Source organism: Lepus europaeus, chromosome 1 (assembly GCF_033115175.1).
Source record: "Lepus europaeus isolate LE1 chromosome 1, mLepTim1.pri, whole genome shotgun sequence".
NCBI classification, from domain to species: Eukaryota; Metazoa; Chordata; class Mammalia; order Lagomorpha; family Leporidae; genus Lepus; species Lepus europaeus.
The window spans coordinates 147,562,730-147,579,932 of NC_084827.1; the positions used below are offsets into that span (position 1 = coordinate 147,562,730).

At 42.8% G+C, this 17,203-nt stretch overlaps 1 non-coding gene across 1 annotated transcript; it reads left to right on the forward strand.

Moving 5' to 3' along the window:
• The first annotated feature begins 15,996 nt into the window (after nt 1-15,996).
• LOC133768757 (U1 spliceosomal RNA) lies at nt 15,997-16,160 on the forward strand. Its single transcript, XR_009867073.1, has one exon. It is a non-coding gene; the product is annotated as a U1 spliceosomal RNA (small nuclear RNA).
• The last annotated feature ends 1,043 nt before the right edge of the window (nt 16,161-17,203 follow it).

The following is a 17,203-nucleotide window of genomic DNA, read 5'->3' on the forward strand; positions in this document are numbered from 1 at the left end:
TCCAGACCTCCTTTGAGGGTGGCAAGAATCCAATACTTGAGCCGTCACTGTTGCCTCCCAGGGTCTGCAGTCATTAATAAGTTAGAGTCAGAAATTGAATCCAGGTACTTCAGTGTGGGACAAGGATGTCTTAGCTGCTAGGCTAAATGCCCACTCTCCCCTTCTTCACAGTCTCAATTATGGAATATAATTAATTTCAAATAGAAACTTCAGACAAAAAAACAAACAAACAAACTCTACTTCCTCATTTTCCCAACTACCTCAATACCTGTTTGCTGTGGTGCCATCATGCTCCCTGTATTTGCCAGGATCAAGTCAGGAGACAGAAATCACACCACCTATTTAAAGAGAGAGATTTTAACATCAAGAATTGTTAACAAGGAGTGAGCATTTTGTGCAGCAGTTGAAATGCTACTGGGCATCCCATATCAGAGCAAGTGGGTTCGAGTTCTGCTTCTGCTTCTAACTTCCTGCTAATGGGTACCTTGGGAAGCAGCAGGTGATGGCTTGAGTAGTTTGGTCCCTGCTATGCACGTGGGAGACCCAGACTGAGTTCTTGGCTCCTGCTTTGACCTGACCCAGCCCTTGCCGTTGGGGTAGATCTCTCTATATATATATGTTATTTATCAACAAATAGAAGAATTCAAAGACTCCAAACACAAAGAAGTCATAAGGAGTTGAAAATGCTAATTATCATTATTTGGTCATTTTTCCTTGTGAACATGGATAGAATTATCACACTGTACTCCATACCTCTATACAATTATTATGTGTCAGCTTACAAGGAAAAAATAGGACTTTTTTAAAAGAGGGAAATGTAGTTCATGGACTTCTGGTGCCAGCATCAGAAAGTATAGTTTAGAAGTGTCAATCCGAGTGGAGAAGACCATAACCAGATAACTGGCACACCTCCTACATATGTCCTGAATCACTGCTTGCCTTTTCTAGTGGATGCTCCACTTGGAACCAGAATGATCTTCAAAGCTTCTCACAACTCTCAGACTAAAGGCCCAGAGCCTTCATACAGCCCTCAAGCCCAGTGTGGTTTGACCCCTGCTCACGTTTCAGTCTGCATCCTGGACGTCTGCCTCTCTCTCCATAGCCTTCTTGGCCTCCTTTCCAGTTCCTGAATGTGTCCTGTTCCCTTCCCCTTCAAGACTTTTTAAATTTAATTTATTTTATTTTATATAGATTTATTTATTTATTTATTTGAAAGTCAGAGTTACACAGAGAGAAGAGAGGCAGAGATAGAGAGAGAGGTCTTCCATCTGATGGTTCACTCCCCAACTGGCCACAATGGCTGGAGCTGCGCTGATCTGAAGCCAGGAGCCAGAAGCTTCTTCCAGGTCTCCCACACAGGTGCAGGGACTCAAGAACTTGGGCCATGCTCCACTGCTTTCCCAGGGCACAGCAGAGAGCTGGATGGGAAGTAGAGCAGCCAGGTCTTGAACCGGTGCTCATATGGGATGCCAGTGCTTCAGGCCAGGGCGTTAACCCACTGTGCCACAGTGCCGTCCCCCACTTCAAGGCTTTTGCACCTGTTGCTCTCTGTTCCTAGAATGTTCTTCCCTTCTCTAGGCCTAGCTTAGTCCTATTCATTGTTGAGGTCTTGATTCAAGAGTAATTACTTCCTCAGGACAGCTTCCTTTAGTCCCTAGACTAGATGATGCCTCTTTGACAAATGTTCTCATGACTCCCTGGCACTCTTCATCATTTGTAATTGCATTGTTGTATTTGATTGGTATCTGGTTCCCAGCTGTTCTGCGAGTAACATGGGTGTTTGGCTCCCCGCTGTCTCCTTAGTGCCTACAAAGTGTGGCATGTGGTAGGTGCTCAACAAATATTTATCACATGATGTAGTAGCTGGCCAACTTATTTTGTGAGAGTGTGATAGGATGCTATTGTCGTTAAGTACTGCCACTTTACTAAAAGGAATTAGCTTGTTAGGAGCATTCTGAGAACATGCTGAGTTTTCAGGATCCAGGTCCAAGACAATGAGTCCCTGCATAGTGGTAGACATTTCCTTTGCCACTCATTCCAAGGCCCAGTTTTCCAGTGCTCTTTTTCCTTCCCATATTGGACTATTTCTGGGATGTTTACCCCTGTCCAGATCACTGCTTACAGATGACTACAACAAAATGTAATAAAGTCAGTACTGGTATAGACAAGGTACATACAGAGGTATTTGTATGTAAATGAGTGCTTGTGGAGTGCATATGTAAGGTCTTACACTTTCCCATTCTAAATTACAAAAGTAAATGTTAGCTTTATTTATGTATTAATTCATTTATTTGTACCTTTTCCCAAAGTCTGAGTCACTCAGATTTCAATAGCACTGCAAGCAGGGCGCTAATGGCAGCAACTTGCTCATGTGCTCCTAAGCCTAGGTCTGTCCACTATTACATGACACAGAATCAAGTCTGTATATCTTGTAATTTCAAGATCTTAGCAACAGATTTGCTGCAGGCCTCCCCTCGTACAAAACACTGCTCCATGGGAACCCAAGCAGGTATGCGGGTACAGCACCATCCGAGTTCATTCTTAGAAAAGAAACATTTCTTCAAAGGAAGCATGATCTTCCCACCCTACAGAGAGCTTTCTACATTCTCAGAAAAGGAGTTTGCTTTCCTGGAGTGCCACTGTCTCAGATATCTGTATTCATAATTAGGGTCTCTGCTGTATGAACAAAAGGCCTACTCTAGCGATTTTCCTGGAATGACAGATTGACTGGTACCAAAGATTCATTTGAGGTTCCACCTCACAAGATGGAAAATGGTTTACAGCCTTGAAGAGATGGTTCCAGTTTTTACCCTTTCCATCCATGCTTCAAAGATATGAAGGATAAGTTACAGTCAGGGCTTATGCTTGACATGTCATGAGTAACACATCCCACCAGCAGTGTCATCAAAAAGAAAGGTTCTTACATGTGTGTTTATCTGTGTAGTCACATGCCTATTCAACTCAAATTTACTGAGAGTGTATTCTGTGTGAAGCATTGTTTCTGGTACTCGAATTATTGAGTTGATACTGAGAGAGAGGGATCACAAATAAACAAGATAATGTCAGATGAGAAGCACCATGAGGAAAATAGGGAGTGACCTGTGAGGCTGCTATTGAGATGAGTGGTCAGTGGTGTCTTTGATAGATGATGTTTAAGTGGAATCAGATTACCAAGAAGGAACCTGTCTTATGGGCAAAGGACATTGCAGACAGAAGGGACAAGGTATTGCTAAAGCTCATTTGTGGGAATGAATTCAGTCAAGCGTGGCTGCAGTGTTGGGATGGAGGGCCATGGGAAGAGGAGCCCAGTCCTGAGACGATGGCATGGAAGGCTGGCTTGCCTCTTCCACACTGTGCACCACGTTGTCCCTTCCCTGTGGAAGGGCTACTAGCATTTTCTCCTCTGTATGTGACTGATGCTTAGGTACAGTTGGAGCACACAGTTGTGCTACTACTATATACCAACAGTGAAACTTAAATTACAGTTGGGAACGCTCACTCGGACTTACCCCTAATGGTACAGCTAGAAACGTGACGTGGGATTCTAAATCCCATTAAGGTGGCATGTACCAATGCCATCTTACTAATCAAAGTAATCAATTTAAGTTCATAATAGTTTTTTTTTTTTTTTGACAGGCAGAGTGGATAGTGAGAGAAAGAGAGACAGAGAGAAAGGTCTTCCTTTTTGCCGTTGGTTCACCCTCCAATGGCCACTGCAGCCGGCGCATCTCGCTGATCCGAAGCCAGGAGCCAGGTGCTTCTCCTGGTCTCCCATGCGGGTGCAGGGCCTAAGCACTTGGGCCATCCTCCACTGCACTCCCGGGCCATAGTAGAGAGCTGGCCTGGAAGAGGGGCAACCGGGACAGAATCCGGCACCCCGACCGGGACTAGAACCTGGTGTGCCGGCGCCACAAGGTGGAGGATTAGCCTGTTAAGCCACGGCGCCAGCTTAAGTTCATAATAGTTTAAGTTCATAATTCATCATAAAGATAGGATTAAGTGTCAAAGGGATCACATAAACAAGACCAGTGTATGCTAATAATGATAAAAATAAAAAGGAGAGAACGATCCAACATGGGAAGCGGGATACACAGCAGACTCATATAGAATGGCTGATGCCCTAAACAGCACTCCGGCTTCAGAATCAGCCCTTAAAGCATTTGGATCCGGCTAAAAAGCCCATGAGAGTTTCTCAAGCATGGAAAGCCAAGACACTGTGGCAAAAAAATGATCTAAATGAACGATCTCTGTGAGATCCCAATGGAAAGAATGGGCCATCGAAGAAGGAGGTACCTTTCTCTGAAGGGGGGAGAGAAGTTCCACTTTGACTATGACCTTGTCTAAATAAGGTTGGTGTCTGTGAACTCAAGAGGCTTCCATAGCCTTGGCAACTCATGACAGGAGCCTCAGGTGATTACTGCCGTCATAAATAAGAGTGTCAATTGTTAAATTAACAATGGGAGTCACTGTGCACTTACTCCCCATGGAGGATCTCTGTACTTAATGTGTTGTACTATGCGAAGTAATGGTAAAACTAGTATTCAAACAGTACTTTATACTTTGTGTGTCTGTGTGGGTGCAAACTGTTGAAATCTTTACTTAGTATATACTAGGTTGATCTTCTGTATATAAAGATAATTGAAAATGAATCTTGATGATGAATGGGATGGGAGAGGGAGTGGGAGATGGGATGGTTTGCAGGTGGGAGGGAGGTTATGGGGGGAAAAGCCACTGTAATCCAAAAGTTGTACTTTCAAATATTATATTTATTAAGTAAAAATTTAAAAAAGATTATAGTTGGGAAAATAATGATATGGTCTTAGCTCAACTATGGGTGTTTTATAAAGCAATGACTTCATTACACCTTTGGAGGTGTTGGAAAAATCATACATGGAATGTGACTATGGGACCATATACTGTGGACAATACTATCCCCAACTTTGATAGAGTTGTCTCATTTATAAATTTCATCAAAACCTAAACAACAATGTGATATAACTACACATCCTTAGAATGGCTAAAATAGGGGCCAGTGCTGTGGCACAGAGAGTAAAGCCACTACTTGCTAGTGCTAGCATCCCATGTGAGTGCCAGTTCAAGTCTCGGCTGCTCCACTTCCCATCCAGCTCTCTGTTATGGATTGGGAAAACAGTAGAAAATAGCCCAAGTGCTTGGCCCCTGCACCTGTGTGGGAGACCTGGAAGAATCTCCTGACTCCTGGCTTTGGATCAGCCCAGCTCTGGCCATTGCAGCCATTTGGGGAGTGAACCGGTGGATGGAAGACCTCTCTCTCTCTCTCTCTCTCTCTCTCTCTCTCCCTCTGCCTCTGCCTCTGCCTCTCTGTAACTCTAGGTTTCAAATAAATAAATTTTTAAAAAATGTATCTGACTAATGTAAATATTTTAAAAAAAAGAATGGCTAAAATAAAAAATACAATACCAAGTGCTGATGAGGATGAAAAGCAAGGACAACTTGCCTGTGTTGATTGTAACAAAGCAAAATGACACAGTTTGACAGTTTCTTTTGAAGTTCAATACAAATGTACCATATGACCTCATAACCTGAATTCTGTGTATTTACCCTAGGAAAATGAAACTTATTCACACAAAATCTGTACAAAAATTTTCACAGCAGCTCAATTATAACCACCAAAAACTAGAAACAATTTAAATGCCCATTAGTAGCTACATGAATACAATGTAAATCCATCCAATGGATTACCATTTAGCAATTGCATATAACAACTTGGATGAATTTCAAAGGCATTATGCTATTAACAGAAGCCAGTTTTGAAAGGTTAAATATTATATGATGCCACTTAATTGGCATTCTCCAAAAAACAAAACTCTAGTGATAGAGAAAGTGTTGACAGTGACTAAGTTTAGGGCTCAAGGGTAATTAAAAAAGGATAGTATGGGTGAGTTTGGGGGATGATGGAATTGTTTTGTGTTCTGATAGTGACAGGCATATGTCTCTACACATGTGTTAAAATTCACAGAACTGGGGGCCAGCATTGTGGCCCAGTGGGTTAAGCCACCACTTACAACACCATCATCTCATATCAGAGTGTCTGCTTCCAATCCAGCTCCCTGCTCATGTGCCTGGGAAATCAGGGGAAGATGACCCAAATCCTTGGGCTCCCAGACACCCACGTTGGAAACCAAGATGGAATTCCTGGCTCTATGCCATGAATGGTTGTTGCAGCCATTTGGGGGGTAAAAGGCAGATGGAGGATCTCTCTCTCTGTCTCTCTCTCTCTTTCTCTTGCTGTGCCTTATCTCTCTGTCATGTCTTTCAAATAATGTCTTAAAATATATAATCATGTTTAAAAGATTTTTCTGTGCATTTATTTAAAAATAAAATTAAAAACCTAGTAACAGTCAAACATGCTGGTGTGTCTCTGGGAAAAAAAGCAAATATTTACATTGATAAACAGTAAAAAAAAAAAAAAAACTTGAAATCTTGGTTCTGATGATTTTTGCATGTGGTAAGTTTTTAATCTTTCCATACTGGGAGTTCATCATATTGAATATGAATTCACAAAATACTAATTATCATCAAGAAATTCTAATCTATTCATGAAATATAATCAGATTTACATAAATTAAACAATATAATATAGCAAAGCTTTGAGTTGTTCAGTTGAGTCTCACTTACTTTGCAGATGATGCTGCAAGGAATTAGGGACAAGCTATCACTTCAGTTCCCAAGGAGCTTACCTTACCATCTCATAGGGATACTAACAGCATGAAAGGAAGACAAATAACAATAATACATCATAGTGGAGGAATTTAATTCAACAAGAATGCTAAAAAAAGCACAAAATATCCCTGGGTGTTGAACAGAAGGAGAGTTTAATATCAGACTGGGAATTTGAAGTGCAATTGAACTCTTGATTTACTGATCTTATTTTTTGTAGTCTGCCTCTGGGAAGAAGAGATAAAATTGAGAGAACAAGTTAATTTTAGACATTTTATTAAAAATAAAAAAAGAATTATTCATAGGCTGTCTTATAGTCCTCATAGAGTAAACAGCATCTCCAGGGAAGAATGCTTTCATGGAATGTCTAGTGGGCCTACAACCACTCTGGGAAATGTTGCACAGGGCTCAAAGAGTTCTCAAAAGTGGTTTTCTGAACCAATCTTGGTCTAGCATCAGAAGAGAGAGAGGGGTTTGGGCTGAGGACTGGTCCTTGAAAGAGTGAGGTTTCAGAAAGGGAGGAAATGGAAAGTGAGTCACGGGCTCCTATCCAGGAGAGGCGACCCAACAGGGCCTGTGCTCTTTTGTTTACTCCCTCCTCTGGTTTGGTACATGGACTGTAGGCTGCTAATCCTCCCTAGATTTTACATCACATAAGGAAAATCTCTGTGATTATGAAGCTGCTCATTCACTGAATTCACTGCACACAATCAAATCACTCTGAATTGCAACAAGTTTTAGAGGTCATCTCATGATTTACAACAAACTCCCTCTAATTCAGGTATTTTTTTGGGTGATAAACAATATTCCTGCCTTTGCTTGAACTTATCTGTTGATGCTTTCCAAGTTTTGAGGCAACTTATTTCACTGTTGGATACCTCTCATTATTGATGCGACATGCCATGTTCCAAATTGAGCTCTGCTTTCCCTGCGACTTCTACCCCTGGGGACTCTTAACATCTCCACGGTCCTCACAGATGTCTGTTCCATTTTATGTGACCATAGTTGAATTACTTCATTTCTTGAGCCTACTTATTTTGTAAAACCAGAGCAATAATAACTGCTTTTCAGGGGTGTTCCAAGTATTAATGAGATAAAATACATTAACCATCTGGTATAGTGGCTCAACATTAGGCATTCAATGTGTTTTCATTTCCTCTCCCTTTCTTTAAATAACAGCCTTTCTAATAGTGATTAGAAACAGGTATTCCTGTTTTCTCTAACAAAGCTTTCCTTGTACATTCATTCATTAATCTATTTTTAATTTTTTAAAAAATTATTTTTACTTTACTTGAAATGGAGAGAGAGATCAATCTTCTATCCACTGGTTCACTCCCCAGATACCTGCAACAGCTAGGGCTGGACCAGCTTGAAGCTAGCAGCTGGAACTCAATCTCCCACATGGGTGGCAGGGACCCAAGTACTTGAGTCATTGTCTGGTGCTTCCTAGGGTTTGTGTTAACAAGACTGGATCAGAAGCAGAGAAGACAGGACTTGAGCCAGCAGCTCCAATATGGGATGTGGGTGTCCTAAGTGGCGACTTGTTGTGCCAAATGCCTGCTCCTCATTCTTCCTATAGATGGTCATTCATTGATTGATTGTCCCAGTATTTGTTGAGCATTGTGTGAAAAGCCCTGTGCTAGGCACTGAGACTGCTGTACTATTATGGGTAACAGAACAGGCAGTCCTTCAATCCCCACCTCATGGAGTCTACAGTGAAATAAGCAGAGGATCATAGTCCAGCTGTATAAAAGCCCTGGGTGAAGGGGAAAAGGAGGCATTCCTCCAGGTTGAAGCTGTGTTCCTTTCCTGAGGCTGTGAACTCATTACTACAAGCATGGTGCCTTAAAACAACAAAATGTGTTCTCTTACAGTGCCAGATGCTGGAAATCTGGAAGAACCACCCCCCCCCCCCCCCCGCCGGGGGCTGTGAGGAGAATCAGTACCTTCCTCTCTGGCTTCAGGCGGCTGCCCCAGCAGTCCTGGGTTTATGGCCACATTACTCCAATCTCTGCCTCTAGCTTCCCATCACCTTCTCCTCTGTGTGCCCTTCTGTTATCTCGCTTCGCCTCCTCTCACGAGAACACTTCTGATGGCATTCAGGGTCCCCAGCTAGATAACCCAGGGTGAGCTTCTCGTTTCAAGATCCTTAATTATATTTGCAAAGTCCCTTTTTCCATGTAAGGTAACCTTTACAAGTTCCAGGGATTAAGATGTAATATTTATTGGGTGGCCATTTTTCAACCTATGTAAGGATGAAGGAAGTAGTCCAGAATGTTCTATACTGAGGAATCAATGTGTGGCCAAGCCCTGGGTTGGAAAGGCTGTGGTAAATTTGAGAATCTGAATGGAGTGTGGCCAAGACTGGAGCACCTAAGTGTGTGTGTGTGTGTGTGTGTGAGTGTGTGTGTGTATGTGTGCGCAAACACGTGCTGTGCAGGAGGTCTGTCAGGAAGAGAGGGAGAGGTCAAGACACTGGCTAGAGGATGAGGGACCATGACAGGCAGTCTCATTTGGATCTCATTCAGCGAGTCATGAAAGGGTTTTAAGAAGCATCTCAGGTGATCAGATCTGCACCAGCCTCTGAAACAGAGGTGGAGGGCTCATGGAAGGCAGCCGTCCATTGAAGGGTTACTGGGCTGTGCCAGGGGAGGTGGTGGCAGCTAGAGCTAGCTGGTTGCTACTCTTCCTGTCCCAGGATTCCAGCTCCATCACTATTCTTGTTACAGGGATCAGATTTCTCTTCTTCCATCCTATTTCCTGCCAACTTCCATAAGGTGTGAATTAACACAGGGATTTTTTTGTTCACAAAATGCTGGGAGAATTAGTTGTTATTTGACTTCCACTAAGCCCTGGGATTCCAAGCCTAACTGTGAAAGAGGAACCGACTTAAAGACTTTATTGTAAGTGACATGGCAGCCCCTTGCCATCCAATACTGAGACAACAGTGATAGGCAGTGATGGAGGGTCAGGTAAGATATGAGAGGATATGTTAGTGAAACAAGTGACAGAGGATGCTTTATGGTCTTTCTGGATGCTTTATGGTCTTTCTGGATTTTTCTGTGGACCAATCAAGGATAAAGTATAATTGAACAAACACACTTCCAAAAGCTTCTTATTTTATCAGGATCCTGGGAAGGGTCCCTCTCTCACTGGTTTGTCTCAAATGCTTGCTGCTTTCAGAAGCAGCAGGGGTGGTAAGACTGTGTGTTTCTGACTGACTATATATGTGGCTTATCCTGTGGCTAAGACTATGTAAGTCTTTCATTTTGGATCTGTGGGATCTGGGATCTTCACATTATACATGAAGGCTTAAAAAATTCATGGAAGAAAGTGAAATAAAGAAATAATGCACATTTTCCATGAACTTTAAAATTTTTGTATTTTAAAATAATTACTTGAGAGACAAGAGAGAGGAATACAGAACTCCCACTTTCTGGCACACTCTCCAAATGCCCAAGACAGCTGAGACAGGGTCAAGGCTAACGCAGGAGCTGGGACTCCACTCGGATCTCCCACATGGTGGCAGGACCACAACCAGTTGAGGCATCATTGCTGCATTAGCAGGGAGTGGAAGTCAGGAGTGGAGCTGGCCACTGAGTCCAGGTACCCTGATGCCCTCTGATATGAGATGCAGCATCCTAAGTGACAGTGTAATTGCCAGGCCACCTGTCCTCCATGAGCTTTTTGAAGCTCTTTTGTAATTCCTCTTAGAACTGGGTCAAGACTTCTTGAGGATGGAGGGCTGCAAATAGTGAGAAGGAGGGAAAATATGTCCACAGTCTTTTGAAGTTCAAGAAAATAGTGATTCACACAGCGGTCTCCCCACACCCTGTGCAGGTCCTTTTAAAGTTTTTAAATCATTTGGGATACTTTTTAAGAAATACAGTTTCCCATGACCTATTTCAAGCAAATGAACTCAGTTTTGGGGTGGGGATCAGAAATCTGACTCTTTAACAAGTTCTTCAGGAAACTGATACTCATGACAGTTAAGAGAATGCTTCTGAGAGCTTGAATAAAAAGGAGGGACAGAGGAGAGAGCGGTAATCCTGATAGTGAATGAGGACAGGAGAAAGGCCTCCAACCAGTGGGCCCAGACACAGGAGGAATCAGTCAGGTAAATTATGGAATGTTCATGCCCTAAGACAACAATCAAATCCTGTAGATGGATAATATTGAGATAGAAATACATGTAGATATATGATGCTCTCAAATGCAAAATAATGTATGTGGAATAATATGCACCATTTTGGATGTGTAAATGCATAGAAAAATTGATAGGATCCTTTGCTCAAGATCTAGTACACATACATATATCTTTGTGATAGCACATTATTTATGGATATAGACATTCTATAGCTTATATGAGTTTTCCCATTCTGTAGTTAACATACGAAGATTTTCACAATTAAAATAATAAAAAATGAATATACACCCTTCCCTACATTTTTGATTGTGTGAATCATATTCCTTGCAGGTACTTTAAAAAAAAAAAAACAGCAGTTTTCTGTCCCCATTTTCTTTTACATTGTTTTCTTTTGGTAATGGTCTGCCCTTTCTTTTCTATATCCATCAGTCTTATCCCGCTATCTTTGTATGAAGAAGAATCAAGTTCACTTAATTCATTTCTATTGGGCATTGCCTAAAATAGTCCCTAACAACATGGCGCCTGGCAGATGATTGGGGGGCGTGTCTGCGGCCACTGTGGTTAAACCACGTGAGATCCGACCACCTGCAGGGATAGGTCTGATTTAGTTCCGGACACGTGGACCGTGCATGATCCCTATACCTCGCTTAAGATGCCCCTGTGTGTGGCCACCCATGCCTGCATGACCTTTTCACTGATTGGCTCCCCTACTGTGCATGTCTTTCTTAAGATTTATAAACCTGTACACTTCCACAATAAAGTATTTCCTGCTTCGACAGAACTCATGGGTGCTTGCTGCAGTGTGCTTGACCCGTCGACCTTACCTCTCCTGTTCACCTTGTCGGGGAGTGCTTGTACTGTCTCCTGCTGGTCAGGGGCCAGTCTCAGGCTTAAGACCCCAACACATTTCTCATTTATTAGGCATGAGTGTAGAAATTCTTGTTTTCATACATGTTGTTCACGACCATCTGTCTCCTCTCCTAAACATTTTGGGTAATGTCTTCCACTCCAATGCTGCTTTCTAGTTCGCACTTACTGGTACACAAGTGAGTAATAATTCCTGGTAAAGAAAGCAGGAGTCAGTGACAATACTTCCAAGTGTATTTCAGGCATTACTGTAGTGTGTGAGTGTGCCCTGCAATTTTAGGTCATTTTGACTGGTTCCTCTTCTAGCACTAAACAAAGCCGGATAGGAATTACAGTCAGTCAAGTGACTTTCACAGCGACACGTTGTGAACTCAGCTGTATTTTCTGAGGGAGGAGCTGTTGGGCAAGAGGGGAGCAGCAGGAATTTCATTCAGCAGTTTTCCTGCCTTCCTCTTCTCCATTGACTGGACTTGGCTTCCAGACTCTCTTCTGCCTTATAGGTGTATAACTTCATAAATGGTGAGAAGAATGAGCAGGTACAACTTCTTTTAAATTCAACTTTATTAGGTGGAACCTGAGACCTAAGGAGGTCAGCTGGGAAATATTCAGTTACTCCAGGTGATGCAAATCTAGAAATGAGAAACGTATTTTCTTTTTTTCCTTCTTTATGGCTTAGCAAAGCCACAGAAACTCTAGGTAATTATGTTTTCAATGTATTTGTAGCTCACAGACATTTTTGCTTCATTTCTTCCCGGGAGATCTAATGCCCCATGTATTTCTAGTGTTTAGGAAGGTCCACATTGAGGGGCCGGTGCTGTGGCGCAATGGGTTAATGCACTGGTCTGAAGCGCCGGCATCCCATATGGGTGCCGGTTCGAGACTTGGCTGCTCCACTTCCGATCCAGCTCTGTGCTATGGCCTGGGAAAGCAGTGGAAGATGGCCCAAGTCCTTGGGTCCCTGCACCCTCGTGAGAGACCTGGAAGAGGCTGCTGGCTCTTGGCTTTGGATCATAGCAGCTCCGGCTGTTGAAGCCAATTAGGGAGTGAACCATCAGATGGAGGACCTCTCTCTCTCTCTTTCTCTCTCTCTCTCTCTCTCTCTCTCTCTCTCTCTTCTCTCTCTCTCTCTCCTCTCTCTGTGTAACTCTGACTTTCAAATAAATAAATAAATCTTAAAAAAAAAGGAAGGTCCACATTGAGGCACAGGAGAAGCCTTCATTTCTTCCAGGCCAGTGTGAGGGCTTACAGCCTCAGGAGAATCAATTAAACGGTGATGCATATATGGCACAGATACACCTTGAAAGGGTTATGCCAAGAGTAGGAGGGAAGAAGGATGAAGGTCTTCTCCTTGGGACCTGCCTTCCTCTTTCCATGCTCTCTGTTATGCTACTACTATCCCAGGCATGAGAGAGAACATGACTAAAGCCTTTTCTGTGTGTGACCAGGGGTGTGTGTGTTCATGATGGTTATAACTTCACCTAAAGCAAAAGAGGCTATAATGAATGAATCCTAAGAATAGCATTTTATTGTTGGTTACTCAACTTCTCAGCCCAAAGCCATTGAAAGTGTCTTTCATGGACATCTGGAAATCATTTAAAACCCTCCTTGGACATCTGGAGGCTCACCAAGTACAGTTGACTATAATGCAATTTGGGAGTCACAAATTCATAAAAGCAACGGTGAGTGTTAACAACATTCCTTCTAGCTTCCTAATAAGGAAAGGGCTATATTCAGATTAAAATGGGAAGTTCTGATCTGGTATCCACATTTTTCAATTTAACACTACATAGTTGGATTTAAAAAAGTATCTAAGTGCTTACTGAAATTATTCTTATCTTTTTTCTTTTACAAAAACACAGCTTTGTTAAGATAGCCACATATCACACAACTCACATATTTAAGATGTGGAATCCACCGTGGGCTTTTAATGTACTCAACAGAGTTGTAAGTTATCACAAAATAAATTTTAGAACATTTTAGTATCCCAAAAGGAATCCTTGCCTTCCAAGCTGTCATCTTCCAATTCCTTCATCCCCTTATCTGCCCCAATTCTAGGCAACCAGTCTACTTTCTCTCTGCATCAATTTTCTTACTCTGAGAATTGTGTATCAATGGAATCATGCAGAATGTGATCCTTTGAGATGCGTTTCTTTCACACTGCACAACACTTTGAAGGTTTATCTGTGTCATACATGTATTAATATTTCATTTAACATTCTAGCAGTCAATGGGCCTCCATTCTCTACATCTTCACCAACACTTGTTATTAATCTGCCTTTCTGACTGACTTTTGGAGTTTTCCTTGTGATTTTTGACACTCACCTGACACCTCCAAAACTTATGAACTCAGACTGTTTACACTTTTAGGAAAGTTTTGCTGTTCCCTTGGAGAAGCCATCACAATGGCAGGTGGCCCAGGTGAATGTGTGTGCTGAACGGCTGAAGAAAAGAAATGCAGAGAGGGCAGACAGCGCAAGAGAAAGAAACATAAATGGAAGGCTATGCCACAATTTGCTCTTCTCAGAGATAATCCTGAAATGCTTTGTTCAAAATGCTGAAGACCTGAAGATGCCACAGAGGCACGCTAGAAACTGCCTGACGAGGACGTCTCTGCACCTGAATGTCCTGGCATGCCAACACTGGACAAAGGTTCCCACTTCCAGGCTTCCACACCTCCACCTACTAGAACCTCACTGACCCAGGCCTCCAGATGCTGCATTCTGAAGTCCATCACTGTGATTTTACCAAATTTGCAATCTTTGATGCTTCCCCCAGATTGCTTCTTCCCACTGACTGAGTGCAGCAGGGTACTGGATTCTCCTTTGACGGCAGTTTGTGGATGAGGATTCCTCCAGCAGACTTACAGACCCTCCCTGATACTACTTGGCAGCTGGGGCCACTTCCACCCAGCCTTCTTCCCTTCTCCATTTAGCTCAGGTTAGATTTGCACAGTAGTCAGATGGTTCACCTAGCCTCCCCCAACTCCTTCATAATTTTGTCTCAAGACATATCCCCTAAAAACATTCTTACATGTTCAGTCTCATTTTGGTATTTATTTTTCCGAGAAAACAGGCTGTAAGCTGTCCCAACTGGCTTTCCTACCAACCAGCAGGTGAAAAAGACACAGTCCTGGCTGTAGATGAGCACAAATACTCCATGGCACAATGTGGAGGCTCAGTTGCTAAATATTTCACCAGCAGTAGCCTGGGAAAATGTCCAGACAGAAGAAGTGCTAAATAAGATGTGATGACCCAAGCTACTGAAAAAATGGAAGGGGTGGGGGATTAATGCATATGAGTTTGTGGGATTGACTGGTTACTCCTAAGTGATATTAATGCCCTACAGAAGGATATTGGCAGACTGGAGAGTATTCGTGAACCATTTATTACAAAGCATGAGAACCTTAGAACGGCTGTGGTATCTCTCAAATAGACCCACCTAACTCTAATCCCAGTCCTAACCCTATTCCCTGCAGTAGGAAAGATACAGCTTGGGGGTAGATTGAGTATCTGTTAGAATTACAAAGCTCCAGAGATGTCTGAATGCTCAGCCAAACCATTTCTATTATGCAAAGCTTAGAGACCTGGTGGACAAATACAGAATATAGAAACATGAGACTGGGATAGCTGGATGCTGCCTGGGGATGTTGATTTTTCAGCCTCTCCAAGCCATCTGGACCTGAAGAGATAACCTACTTTCCATGTTAGGGCTGGAAGTTCTACAGTGCTGCATGATGTAGAAATCTCAAGCCCATAACAGGTGCAACCTTCAGGACATGTTCCCACCTCCCATCCTGCCTGCCAAATCGTTAACTAGGGCTAACCCCCAGTATACCATGACTGAGGAGATGCTAGACCTGGTAGGTTTAAAAAGAAACTCTATGTCCAAATAATTGCAGTAATTAGCTAACATGTACTGGCAGGAGCTGAGAGAGTACTCCTGGGATTGGTTTTTGAGGGTGATTGAATAAGGAGGCTAGAATGTAAGTCCGGATATTCAAGACATGGTATTTAACATCATAGCCAAGTTGTTAGGTGTTGGGACAAACTCACTGCTGGCTGATTGTTAGAAGGCTCGACAGATAACAGCCAACACTCATGAAAAGGAAATGCCTGAGTTGTTCTGGAATATGGTAGAGGGGGCAACAAGGGAACTGAAGAAGTAAATATGTTGAAATGGATGTCCGAGGTAAGATCAGAAAGCCCGATAGAGGATAGAGGATGTTCCATTCACCAATAGTCTAACAGATAAGCTAGTGAGAGGGGAATTAGCATCTCAGTGGTATACTTACCTGGCAGGGGAGATACCATGATCACGAAGGTGGTTTTCCCAGGGCGAGGCTTATCCATTGCACTCCGGATGTGCTGACCCCTGCAATTTCCCCAAATGTGGGAAACTTGACTGCATAATTTGTGGTAGTGGGGGACTGCGTTTGCACTCTCCCCTGTAAAAAAAAAAAATCTCAGTGGTTTCCACCTTTGTGGGTCAGGGACTATGATGGAGAGGCGGCTAGAGAGCTGGGTTTGTTAACATCCATGAGCATGCTGGAGCTCTGGGAAACCAGGAGACTGACTGCAAGAAAAAGCAAAGGTAACAGCTGCACGTCAGAAGGCTGAGGACAACTGCCCCATTAAAATCTCACCATCTCAGGGCCTACATTGTGGTATAGTGAGTAAAGCCACCACCAGCAATGCTGGTATACTACATGGCACTGGTTCTAGTTCTACCTGCTCCACTTCAGATCCAGCTCCCTGCTAATGTGCCTGGGAAAGCAGTGGAAGATGGTCCAAGTCCTTTGGCTCCTGCACCCATGTGGCTCCTGCCTCCAGCCTGACCCAACCCTGATCATTGTGGCCATTTGTGAACTGAACCAGTGGATGGACGATCTCACTCTCTCTCTGCCTCTCCTTCTCTGTAACTCTTTCAAATAAATAAAAGAAAATCTTAAAAAAAGAGAGATGTGGCTCATGCTTAGGAGTGAGGACTCTTCAGCACCATGGTAAGAATGTACTGTGACAAGTCCCTCAATCCTTCCCCAAGGGAAATATGACCACTTACTCAGATGTGAGAGAATAAAAGCCAGGATCAGTGGACACAAAACTGACATCACTACTTTCAGACCCAAAGTATCACCACAGAACCCTCTGTTAGCATGAGAGTCTATGGGAGCCAGTTAATAAATGGAATCCTGAAAGACCCACCAAGAGGTAGCCATTTTCCCAGTCCCACATACACAATTAGGACTGATATGTTTGGAAACTATAGTAATCCCTTTATAGGTTTCCTGCTTTGTGGAATAAGAGCTGTCATAAAAGGGAAGGCCAAATGAAAACCTTTGATATTCTCCAGATGCCCTCTTTCCCCATCTAAGATAATAAATTAAAATAATCATACCTTAGAGTGAGAGGAGATCAATGTCATCATTAAAGTTCTCAAAAAGGGATTGTTGGGGCCAGCACCATGGCATAGTGGGTAAAGCTGCCACCTGCA